Source organism: Callospermophilus lateralis, chromosome 11 (assembly GCF_048772815.1).
Source record: "Callospermophilus lateralis isolate mCalLat2 chromosome 11, mCalLat2.hap1, whole genome shotgun sequence".
NCBI lineage: Eukaryota > Metazoa > Chordata > Mammalia > Rodentia > Sciuridae > Callospermophilus > Callospermophilus lateralis.
The window spans coordinates 58,340,535-58,354,422 of NC_135315.1; positions in this window are offsets into that span (position 1 = coordinate 58,340,535).

Consider the following 13,888-nt stretch of genomic DNA (forward strand, 5'->3'; position numbering starts at 1 on the left):
AGAAGCCCTCCTCTTGGCTGCCGTATTTCCTCCTGTAATGCAAAGCAAGAAAGTGCAGTTGGCTCTGCACCCATTCTTCTGCATGCATGGTCCCCACCAGCTGGAAATCAAAACTATCAGGAAAGAAGTTGTGTCTCTATGGACAGATACTTCTCTCATTACTGTTTCCTGGATCTTACGAATTACAGAGAATGACACTGCCCTTTCAATGTATTAGGTGTCAGAAGTCATCTAGCGATAATGGAAGTGATACAGGTAGAAGATATGCAGTGTTTAGATGAAATTACTCTGTCATTTTTGTGAGACTTGAGCATGTGTGGACTGTGGTGTTTTCGGCAGTCTGTGAACAAATTCCCCTTGGATTTCCTGTGACATTTCTGATTTCTGGATTTGAGAGTCTTCAGGACTTGAGTGGTAGGTAGGCAGTTGGAGATGTTGTGCAGAACTTCAGTAATGGCTTGTAAGGCCACATCCAACACTACAAGCAGGAGCAGAGAAGAAAACCTTCTCTCCATGTGTTAAGCTTAACTCTTGTCTTATCCAAAATCATGACTTGTGAAATCTTGCAGAAATTGAATCATTCCAAGAAGTTTGGATGTTCTGGGGAGCAGGGGATGTCATTCTATTTTGTCTCTGCATTATGATGTGTTACTGGGTAGGAACTTGAAGATGTGCTTAGGCCATGGAGTCTCCTTCCATGGGAAGGGGCTTTTCAAAGCAGCCCTTGTCCCTGTTTCACCTGCTTCTCCAGGAGGACACATCAAAAATGTTCTCAGAAGTTGGCCCCTGATCTTGGTCTTCCAGCCTCCCGAGTTTGAGAAATAAAATCCATGCTATAAATTACCCAGTCACTTGTATTCTGCCATCACAACACGAACAAGGCAAAGAGAGTCAATCAGCAATCTCCCTGATATTTACATTGTGGTAGTCTACACCAAACACCTATTTTGTAACTGAACCATTTTTGAAGTGCACACTTAGTTGAATGTCATTAAGCATATTTGTGTTGTTGCCTAGCCATTGCCACCATGCATCTCCAGAACTCACATGGACATACTCTTGCCATCAATACTGAATTCGACTCCCCTCCCCAGGCCTAAGACTTCTACTTTATGTTTTTATGAATCTGATTATTGGGAATCTGAGATAAGTGAAATCTTAAAAAATTTGTCTTTCTCTGAACACCATCATTTTCAATGGGTACAGTTCACCCTCACTCCTGGGTATACCAAGTCCACTGCCAAGTCTGCAGGGTCTCAATTGGATTCTGAGTGAAAGTCAGGGTGACTGTGCACATGAGCTGTCTGTCCATGTCAGTGGGCAGCTGTGATCCCAGGATCTAGGGTCATGGGTCCCACCCAGACTATGGGTCCCCTCCTGCCTCAGGTCTTTGCAGGCCAGTGTGCGCCAAGGCTCTGTGCCTGGTAGTTTCTGTTGCTGATTGGAGGATGTGTCTTGAGCAGGGGGCAGGGCCGTCTGGGTGACATAGAGGACTCTGGATTCAATTGACCAGGCATTGTGTTGTGGGTCATGATGGACTACAAGTAGAAACAATGCCTGGATTCTCCTGGGATCTGAGCAGGGCCAGCCCATGTGCTGAGAATTGTTGTGGCTTCCTAATAAACAGGGCCCCAGGATCCCAGAGGAAAGGGCAAGTCCAGAGCCAGTGGAACCTCAGTGTCTTTGAGAGCACTTTCTGGGTTGGAGGCTGGGAAACATGGATGTGATGACTCTGATGTAGTAAAAAAAAAAAAAAAAAAAAAAGATAATACCTCTGACAAGCAGGTCATGATGATAATGGTTACCTAGGTTACTTTTCTGAGACTTGAAGACTGCTTTTATTGAAACCATAGACTCTTCACTTGTGCCTGCACAGGTGTCTGATCTTTTGATAACAGAGGGCCAAAACTCCACCTTTAGATCACACTGATGCTAACATTTTCTGAGCAAAAGTCTTTTCCTTCCCATATATTTCATTGGTGCATTATCATTAAACACAATAGTGAGATTTATTGTTACATATTATTATGTTATATCCAAATATAACTTGGACAATATCATTACCCAGTATTCTCCTTTCTCTCCCTTCCTGCCTACCCCTGGTCACTTTCCTCTAGTCTATTGGTCTCTCCTTCATTTTCATGAGACCCCCACCCTCACCTTTCTTTTCCTTTTTCTTCTCTATCTTCCACATATGAGAAAAACATACCACTCTTGACTTTATGAGTTTGGCTTCTTTTGCTTAACATAATACTCTCAAGTTCCATCCCTTTTACTGCAAATGGCATAGTTTCATTCTTATTTATGGATGAATAAAACTTCACTGTATATATAAACCATATTTCTTTATCCATTCATCCATTTATGGACACGTAGGCTGGTTCTTGGGTATACCAAGCCTTTGGTCTGTCTCTTTGAAACTCTCCTAGAGGGTTGTGATACTGGTCTTGGAATCAGCATCAGGTCCTCATTCCGGGGTGTTGAAGATTAAACACCTGAGAAATGCTGAGGCAAGTACAGAAAACAAATTTTATGTAAAAGATAGAATAGAGATAGTAGTCTCCTCCAGAGAAGAACAGCTGGTACCCAAGAGAGTGTGTATGGGGGGGGGGGCGGTCTTGATTTTTCACACAACCCCCACCTGATTTCTTTCCTGCCCCAAAGCAGAAAAAGAGCTACTCAGGGGATAACTGCTTATTCTGGGAAATGGGATCCTTCCTCCTTCCCCTCCCCTGGAGGTTTTAACAAGGGGTGAGGGGTGGTGCTATCTGGAGGTTAGCTTTAGCAACCCCATTTCCTTTTCTTTGAATTGATAATTAGCCCCCATCTGTCCTACCCAATCATTTATTATCTGTGCTGACTACCTGTCCATTAGCCCTGTCTCAGTTGGATGTGTAGGTCAGTGGTAGAGCCCTTGCCTAGCATGCTTGATCCTGGGTTTCATCCCCAGCACCACAAATTTAAAAATCTCCTTGGATTTTTTTCCCATATGTGATTCTCCTGAGTCATGCAGAGCTGTGATTCACAAACATAGATAATAGTTATCCATCATACTGCAGAAATCAAGAAAAATCAGTTCATCAGACTGAGAGAAATAAATAGGTCACAATACTGAATTTGATTAATTGAAGATGTTGTACTTCACCTAGGCTGTGTCCTTTCCCTTTTTCTGAACTTGTCCTATCATATATAAAATAACACTAATAGTAGAAGGAGTGAGGGTATCTTAAAGAGTTACTTCTGAGTCAGTTGTCCAAATTCACTTTGCAATTTTTCTGGTAAAATCCCAGTCTGAGAGCCACCGAGAGTGAAGTTGCAACATTCTTCTGGGAACCAGCCCAGTACTTTACTAGCTAACCTTTGGGAGTAGACCCTGTGGACCCCTGGGGTCACTATCAGCAAACTGGTCTCTAGCCCTACTTTTCTTCTAATTTAAGAAATCAATTTCTTGAATTGCTTTAGTAATTAGATATTGCTGGCAAAAAAAAAAAAAAACAATGGAAAAAAATGGAGAGAACAGAAGAGCATTAAAGACGTTAGGGATCATTGCTCTTAAATTCAAAATATGACATTCCTTTATGGGGGTAGTGACTGACCTCCACAGGAAAGAGGAGGCATCCCAGGGCATCATACATGCTTTCCCTTTGCAAAGACAGGAGGATATATATATATATATATATATATATATATATATATATATATATATATATATATATGTATATATGAGTACAGAAGGCAAGACTGCCCATTCCACAGGAAAGGAGATAAGGCCTGTCTTGCTCAACACATAGCAAAGAGCCCAAAGGATGCCTGCCACAGGATGAAGAAACCTGGCTGAAGTCAGCTTGAACAATGACTTCAGCTATGGGCATCCACCATCTAAGGAAATGCAACAAGGTCATTTCCCCCCTAAGCTACAAAAGGTCTAGTCCTGGGTTATCTCCAGGTTCCTATTTATCTACCAATGAGATGTGGCCACAAGGCACAGGTACAGCTTTGATGCCCTCTTCTCAAACCACCCAAGTTTACAAGGCCAGAATTAGTTACTGTACCACCCAGGAACTTACTGGAGAGCCTGCAATGCCCTGAAAATAAAGGACTCAGGAATTTGACCACACTCTCCAACTGTTGTTATAAATTCCGAACACAAGGGCATGACATTTTATGGGGCAAAATAGTTGGAATATTTGAACTGTGCTTTGTTGAATCACCATATCAGCCCTTTTAACAATACTACAAAAAATGGCATAATATATCCCAAAGTAATTACAGAAATTAAACTTAGTTATCTTTTTAGGTTATGATGACCAAAATAAAACAAGAACCCACACGTAATAAATGAAATAAATCTCTTAAAATATGTAACAAATGTTCTCTCTTGTCCTAAGACAGAACATGATTTTCAAGTTTGGCTCAACTAAAGGTCCTAAACCAGCTGTTGTCTTGACAGTGCATGTTTTCTAACACTTGGGCAAGTCAAAATCTAGCTGTTTGTTAGGATACCACACATTCCAGGAAGCTGTACACACCTTCATAAAGGGCACAATTATCTCATATCAGCCAGGGTGTGACAGCCACTAACATGATAAGAGAGATGTGCCTCAGCAGCTCAGCAAGCCAAATAGCCAGGGCAGGTCAGCCTTGCTGGGCACACAGGTGGGCCTAGGGACAGATGTCTTTATGCAACATCAGGGTACAAAGTGAAGGTAAGGGACTTTTTGGTTTTACTAATGAGGTACAGACCTTTGAAGTAGGAAAGAAACTCAGAAATATCTACTCTCCTCAACATCTATAATTAAGAAAACCCAGACTTGTTTTTCAACAATAAGTAGGGACTATAAACTCAGAACACTGTTCAAAGGAAGGAAAAAGACTTTTTCATTCTGGACCCAAAATGTGCCCCTCCCTTCAGGGACTGTTTGTGGTCAGGTTCTGAGAACAATACATCATTTTCTGTATAAACAACACACTATCTGCCTCACCAAAATCCTCCAGGGATCTCTTAAGTTTCAGGAGTCCTTAAAGCTCAATTCTTAATTTCACTTCCCCCGGGACATCCATTTGCTCAAATGGTTTCTACTTCTGCTTCATTGTTGAAAAACAGATGGATAAAGAGTGCTCTGTATTTCTGTTCCCTGATTGTCTGGGTGGAGGAATTGTACATGTCTCTTAGGATGAGGGGACATCACTCCTCTAATGCATAAACTCAGGAAGAATATGTGACACCAAGTCTGCTCAAAAGAAACCACTGGGATCCAGCTTGACATAACTACAGCCATCTTGGTTGTAACCACAATTTTGCCCACCAGGTGAACCTGGTACACATCCAAAACCCTATAGGACAATTAAAGTTGTTAAGATGATAGTCAACTGTGTCATGCTGGTGACTGATGCTCAGAGGGTATCTTTTGAAAAGAGACCAGATGCATTCTGGTTGGTCACAACCCATCTTTGTCTACTTTAACATACAGAACTCTTCCTCTTGCCTTGGGATACAGGTATCTTCCTGTTTTGTTGCTACTCAAGACATATTTCTGTCTGTAAGTCCCAAATAAATTGTACTCTGTGCAATCCTGCCTCAGAGATGGGCAAGTCTATAATTTAGATCCATCATATGAGAAGTCTGCTGTAAAGTTCTTAGCTCTCAAGAGAGACACTTGGGAAACCAGCTGCTTTCTCCTCTGAATACGGACAACCACCCTGGGATCTAGGAACTGACCTTAGGATGAGTTCTTCACAGTGTACAGCCGAGCAGAGGCTGTAAGGACCATGTTCTTAATGATGACATCATTGAGCTGCAGAATCAGGTTGATCCACTTTCCATACATTTCTTTATGGCTTAAAAGCATTTGGGTTGGCAACTCCTATGGAGCTCAGATTCTTGACTCAAATAAATTGTGAGATGATAAACATTTTAGTTTTGTATACGTTGATGATATGAATATGATAATGTTCTTGCCAGACCCAGTCAAAATTAGAGCTGGAAAGTAATGAAGAAAGAAAGCTTATGTCTGCCTGTCTGAGATAAGTACTATTTCAGGGACTTTCCTTTCAGTTCTACATGCAGCCTATGATTTGCCTGCCTACGGATTTCTGTAACAAAATATATCTTTGCAGTACTGGGGAATGAACTTAGAGCTTGTGGATGCTAAGTAAGTACTCTATCACTGAACTTCATCCCGTTCTTTTTGTGTTTTGTTTTGAGACAGGATCTTGCTAAGTTGCCCAGGCTGGGCTCAAACTTGCAATCATCCTGCCTCAGCTTCCCAACTCACTGGGATTACAGGCATGTGCCACAGCACCAGGCCAAAACCTATATGTAATAAACTTTGTAATAACTGAGAGAAGATGCTCTGGATAGCACACTTTCCCAGCAAGGGTACCTTCACCAATGAGCTGATGCCAACTCCTGCCTCAGGTTTCCAAGACCAGTGAATTTTGTTCCAAGTTACTTAAGTAAATTTCTCCCTTTTTACCTTTCAAAACTTCCCTTTGCCTCAACCTCCTTGAATATCCTCACAGTTTACTATGGCATGTGTGTTCCCTCAAATGCTTTGTTATTCCTAAATAAATATTATATTCTGGAGAATCTAATTATTATTTAGGTTTATAGTTTTTTTTTTTTTAAAGACAGTTAAATCTTCAGATAGTCTGAAACCCCCTGACAAAAGAATACTTTCAAAAAGCCATTCTGAGATCAGCCTGAATTTTTTTGCCACAAACCTTAATTCCAGCTACACCCCTATGCTTCTGTTTGCATTGTTTCAGGGAGGAACAAAATTCGTCAAGAAACTAAGATCATAAAGTTCATTATAAGCACCACTGAATTTGTATCCAATGTTTTCCTCAGTAGTCAGAGACCCTTTTCACTTATAGGCAAAATTTCTGCTAATCAAATTACTCCTTTTGGAAACAATAGTTAGTTTGGGCCACCTATCTCTGATGTGACCATCCAAGGGGGTTCCAGCACTGGAAATGTAGACCCCCCCCTCCATATTTGTATTCCCTGTACCCTTGCAGGGATCAAGCTAGATATATACTTGGTCACAACCACCATCTTGTCCACCAGGTGATCCTGGAATGCATTCTAAAGCCTTGAGAATCAATAGTCAAGACAGCTGAGCATTTCATACTGGCTTTTGACACCCTATTTCTTAACTATCTTAGTCACCTTTTTCATTTTTGTGACCAAAATACCTGACAAGAACATTTTTAGAGGAGGAAAAGTTCACTTGGGGCTCATGGTTTTAGAAGTCTCAGTCCACAGATGGCAGATTCCATTGCTCTGTGCCTAAGATGAGGCAGAACATCATGGAGGAAGAGTGTGGCAGAGGAAATAGCTAGAGACATGACACCAGGAAGCAGAGAGAGGGAGACACTGCAGGCACAAAATATTTACCCGGAAAGGCACAACCCCAATAACCCTTTTCCTCCAGTTACCACTCTATCAGGGAATTAATGCACTGATGAAGTTCAGACTCTTATATCCCCATCATTTCACCTCTAAACTTTTTTGGATTGTCTCATATATGAGTTTTTGGGGGATACCTACTATCTAAACCATAACATTAACTGATGTTTGACAAATTACTTTTTAAAAACAAAATCTCAGGTACATTTCCTTTGTTTTGGGGTCATCTTTGTCTGTTTATCTTAGCTTACAAACCAAAGCTTATCAACTTTTGGACACAGGAATCTCCCTGACTTTACGACCATCAAAGACATCCTTCTGTCCACAAATACCTAATAAAGTGCATTTTGTATAATCCTAGATTTGTTTGCCTCTTTCTTCTACCTCTTAGATCCTCTACCCTTGGCAGCTGGTTTTCATACTCTTGAGTTTTCCCAAAACAATCTTCTTCTCCATAAGGAGACCAGCCAATTTCTGCAACTCTGGAATCATACCATCTGGGTTCAAACCTACGGAGGTGGCTTTGGTCAAGTTTAACTTCTCTGTTTTTCCAAAAAGAAAAAGTGATACTGATATCACAGGAGTTCAGAGGATTAATTTAAACCATACATATTCATGAGCAGCCTTCATTTTCAATAGGCTAACTGCTGTCATGGATTATTATTACTTAAGAATTTAGTAGGATGCAAACAGTAACTAAGAAAGCTATCAAGGGCTTAGAAGACACCTCTCTTTCCTCCAGATATTGTCTTTCTGTCTCATTCCTATCCCTTTATATTGCAGCTTCTTCCCTGACAGACTCTTGAATAAACCACATGGTGCTAGATTTGAAGCTCAAACTAAAGGACCATTTTTCTCTCAATCTCCCATTTTTACCCTCTAAATATCCATTCTTCATGTCTCAGCTCAAATTCTACTCTTCCTTTCTTCCCAAACACTTCATAATCATAAACTTTCCCTTTTCCTCACTGCCCTTACCATTTCTCATTTGTTCTAACATTATGGTATTTGGTAAGCTATATAAAGCATATATTCATTTTTTAAATACCTTTATTTTATTTCTTTATTTTCTGTATGTGGTTCCGGGGATCGAACTCAATGCCTCATGCATGCAAGACAAGCGCTCTGCCACTGAGCCACAACTCTGGCCCCCACATATGTACATTTTTAACAAGCTAATAAATACTTTTAAAAAATGAATTGTATTGAGAACTGGTTGTGAGGGACCAGGCCCAAGTCTAAGATGAGCTCAGATATGGCTGAATCAAAACCAATGATCTCTTTGCAATGGTTCCCTCCAGCTGTCACAAGAGTCCCAGATTCCTTAGCATAGCTTTGTAGGTATTTCTTTGAACTTCTTAGTTTGTATTCACCTGTCTTTTCTTTTTCTGATACATACATTGCATGTGTTCTATTTTGCATCCTTGATTTCATGGTTCTCAAATTTCATCTTTCATATTATTAGACCCTTGGAACACTTTAGCCTGACCTCGCAATCATAGAGCAAAGCTGTGATTTTCTTTCATGTTATCTTCTTGAACTTGAGAGCAAATCTGTCTTTGAAACCTGCCACCACCACTCCCACCACTATTGCCACCAGCAACACCATCATCATAGCTAACTACTCATTCAGTGCAGGGACTGTGCTAAGCAGTGAGTATAATTAATCTTTATGCTGTAGAGTTTTATAGAACAGAACAGCAGTTAAATGAGATTGAGTAACTGGCCCAACGTCATACATTTGATATATGACAGTCAGAATCCAAATGCACACTTGTAACTCCAAAACCAAAGAAGTCCTGGGGACCTTCTTGCTGATCCTGGAATAGGACAGAGTTACCCCTAGATATCTCTCAGAAGAGAGTGACACGGTCATCCACTTATAGATGTGGGAAAGTTTCTTTTGCTGTGGCTGGTGGTGGTGAAGTCCATCCCTCAGTTGCTATCTGCCTTTCTCCAATTCTGTCTTCTCAGAAGTCTTCTCCTCCTCAAGAGGAGGAAATGGGCATAGGATACTTCTCCAATTAATTGGAACTTCCTCTCACTTCTGAAACATCTTTTATCATTTAGTCCTTTACTAACCAACAAGTACACTCTGGACTGTGTCATTGGTCCCAGAGCCAGGTCTGACCTAATATATAACTTGGAAGATATTTCTATGGACCTGTCTCCTCTCCACCTAGGATTGCTCCATGCATTCATTATTTACTCTGCATCCATTTGATGCTTAATGCTACAATTGGTGGAGGTCACAAAATAAGTACAAGATATGACATGGGTCCTGCAGTTACCAGTCCTACATGCATAATATCTCTAGAACTTCACCTTTCTTTTCCAACTTCATGGATTTTTCTGCTTTCAGGCTCCAGCAAAGTTTTGCAATCATAAGAACCAACACAAGAACCAGATCAGTAAGCTGAGGATAATGGAACCAAAAAATGTAAAGAGCCTCAATGACATTGCTGAATTGCTAAACTCTAAAACTGCTTGTTTCCAGGTTTTGAGTCACATAAGAAATGTCCTTATTGCTTTCCTCATATATACCTTGAATCTTGCATATGCAAAATTATACTCAAGACCTTTCCTGATTCTATCACAACAAACCTGACCTACCTCATGGTTCTTAGGTTTTGCTGCCAGCACCCAACCAGATGCACAAACCAGAAGTCCCAGGAGCATCCCTAACTCCTTTCTTTCTCTCACAACCCATGCCCCACTTCCTTCACCATTTTTGTCCTGAGTATTTGATACTTAATGCTACATTAATATTTCCACTGCCATTGTCTCTCACCTGGATTATGGCAATGGCCTCCAAACTATAACTCCTACATCTACTCATTGTTTCCTCCAATCCATTCTCCACACCAAATCCAGAGAAGCTTTTTTAAAAATCAGCTTTACTATGGTATAATTTACACACAATAAAATTCACATATTTTTAATGTCGAGGTCAATGAGTTTTGACAAAGGTATCCATTCATGTAACCACCACCCAATGAAGGCAGAGAATATTTCCAGCACCCCTAGGGAGTTTCTCGTTTCTTTTTGCTCATTCTCCCAGTCATTGCTGATTCCAGGAAACTATAGATTTGATTTTTTAAATAAATATTTTAACCCCTATAGATTAATTTCACTTATTATATAATTTCATATAATTGGAAACAGTAGGTAGTATGTCTGACTTATTTCATTCAATAAAATGTGAATGTCTATATTAGTAGCTTGTTCACTTTGATTGCTAAACAGTAATTTTATTGCTTGCCACAATAAATTTACCTTTTCATTGTAGATGAACGTTTGTGTTGATTCCAGATTTGGGGTATTTGATATTGTCATTTTGCCATCCTTTTACCAGCCAACCTGACCTTGCTATTTGAAATGCATCTTTGTAGGTATCACGTGAGTCTTGTTTTCATCCACTCTAATGATCTCTGCCTTTGGAGACCAGGGACAGGACTAATAGATTTATTAATGAGTTAAGAAGAACAAGTATTAAGTATTTATAAAGGTTTGCCTTCACCTTCCATTAAAATCTGGATGCCCACTGTTAACCCAGTGGTTCTTAAAGTGTGGTTGATGGAGCCCTAAGGTTTCACAGAGACCTTTTAGGGATTATGTGAGGACAAAAGTCATTTTCCTGATAGTGTTAGGTACTCTTTCCCTTTTTCACAATTATTACTATGGCTTGTAAGTGTCCCTCAAGGCCCGTATGTTTTAACAAACCAAACCTTTAAGCTTGACCCCTAGTCCGTGGTGCCAAGGGGAGGTGGTAGAACATTTAAGAGAGAAGCCTAGAAGTCCACTCACTGGGGGTATGCCCTTGATGGGTATATTGGAATCCCAGTTCCTTCCTCTCCCCCCTTTTTTTCAGTTTTTAGATTCTATTTGGTAAACCAGCCTCCTCCATCACATTCTGTGCTGCCACAAGCTCAAAGCAACTGGGTCAAGTAATTCTGGACTGAAACTTTTGAAACCATGAGCCAAAATAAAACCCTCCTCCTTCTAAGGAGATATCTGAGGTATTTTGTCACAGTGACAGAAAACTAACACAACTGTCATGTGCACTGATAATGCAGAAGCATTAGTGGGTAAAACTGCTGGGACTTCAGCACAAATCAAAGCAATGACACCAAGTCTGTACTAGCAGTTATGTTATTTTATCCCCCACTCACATTAAAACAAACAAAAGCCAGTTTCATTTAAGAGTATGCTCGATGAAATGATAAAAAATTATTAATTTTTAAATTTCTTGATCCTTGAGTATATGACTTTATATTTTCTAGGTGGCAAAATGGGACTACATTTTGGTTTTCTAGCAAAAATGTACTTGTATAATTGTAAGAGTTACAAGCAGCCAGGTGCAGAGGTGCACACCTGTTATATCAACTACTCAGGAGGCTGAGGCAGGAGGATCACAAGCAGATATAACTCTTTTAATTAATTTTTATTAATTAACTTCCTGATACATGTCTAGAACACTTTCTTTTTCTGATAGTTTTTGGCTGATTTCTATGAGTACTTCTTCATATGAGAATTTCATAATCTCTTGGGAAGAACAAATTTCTCTACCACGATAGATCAAACTGTTTTGTTTTTTTTTTTTTAGTTTCCACATACCCCACACCCAAATTCCCCTACTGCTAATATCTTATGTTATTATAAACTTGTCACAATTATAAACCAATAGTAATATGTTATTCACTAAATTCCATACTTGCTTAGATATCCTTGGTTTTTAATCTAGTATCATTTTTCTGTCCCAGGATCCCTTCAAGAACACATCATAATTCAGCCGTCTCTTTAGGTAACTCTGACTTGCAACATTTTTTTTTAAGGCAGTTTTTTTGTTGTTGTTGTTCGTTTTGTATTTGATGACCTTGGCAATTCTGAATTGTACTGGTTAGGAAATTCACATGTCTTTTGATTGAAATTGTATTTTTATTATTAGACTGGGGTTATGGGTTTTGGTGTTTGTTTGTGGAGGAAAAACAGAGGTAATGTGTCATTTTCACCACATCTTATAAAAAGCACATACGGTCAACATGATTTAGCAAATTGATGTTGACCTTGATCACCTGGATAACCTTGATCACCTGTGATCAGGTTTCTCCACACTTAAAGAGTGAGAAGTTATGTTTTATCTCTCTGAGGATGAAATATCTACAAAAATTATTTTGGAATTCTTCAGGATGGGAGATTTGTCTATTTATCCCAAATTTATTTATTTACTCCATCACTTATTTACAGAGTATAGATTCATGGGTATTCACTTTGTACATTGAGTTATATTAAAATACTACTTTATTTTGTTGCCCAAATTCTGATCCAGATTTGTCCATTGAGAACCCTTCACTTGAGTTCCTGTGTCTCTTTGAGGTGTTTTTTGTTTTATTTTGTTGTTTGGTGTTTTCAACTATAAGATGCTCATCTTATGTGTTCTCTGTCACAATTGTGGAACCAGCTGTATCTCTAAGGATCCCTGGTTCCTTTTATTTGAAAATGGCATTAGAAACACAAATCTATTCATTTCCTTCTCCTATTTTTACACTGGGTTACTTTCTTTCTTATCAATTTGCAGTATCTCTTTACACATTTTGTTTATACATTATAAATGTTTCCAGGAATTTAATTTTATCCTACAGAAGTAACAACATGACCACAGAGTTATTTGTTTCAGCAAAAAAATGGAAATTATATATATATATATTAGTGCATCCATACCACAGAACACTATTAATCCATTTTTTAAATGAAGTAGTTCTAAATTACTTTAAAAGATGTCTACAGGATAATTTTGAGAGTTAAAATGAGTTGAAAAAAACAGTACAATCCTAGTTACATGCACATATTTCACACACAACACACACATAGGTAAGGAAACAATGTGAATGGATACATATTGAACAAATTCTAAAAGGTAGAATGTGAAGAGGAAAAGAGGAGTGCTTACATTTTACTTTATGCTTTTTTTACTTTTTATAGTATTTGAATCTGTTAAAAGACTTTCACTTTTGCAGTGTAAAAAGATTTAAGTGTGTGTGTGTGTGTGTGTGTGTGTGTGTGTGTTAAAAAAACAGATTAATTAAAATCAGCTGCTCCTGTGAACCTTCACAGTGGTTTTGATCTCAGCATCTCCACAAGAGGCATTGCTGCCACCTTGTGGTGCAATGTTACCATGGAAAACCACTTACCTAAGCATTTCTGGACCTCAGTACCCTTGCCATTTGGGGCAGGCTAATCCTTTGTTGTAGGGGATGTACTGTGCATTGTAGCATGTTTGACAGTATCCCTGGGTCTCTATCCTCTAGATACCAGTCGTATTGGTATACAATACAGTTGTATTGATATACAACTCCCCTGAGTTGTGACAACCAAAATGTCCCCAGTGGGACATATTTGAGGTGAATTGGAAATAACACAATATTTTCCATATAGTTAGCCAATTGTATTACAGCCTTTATTATACAATTCTTCCTT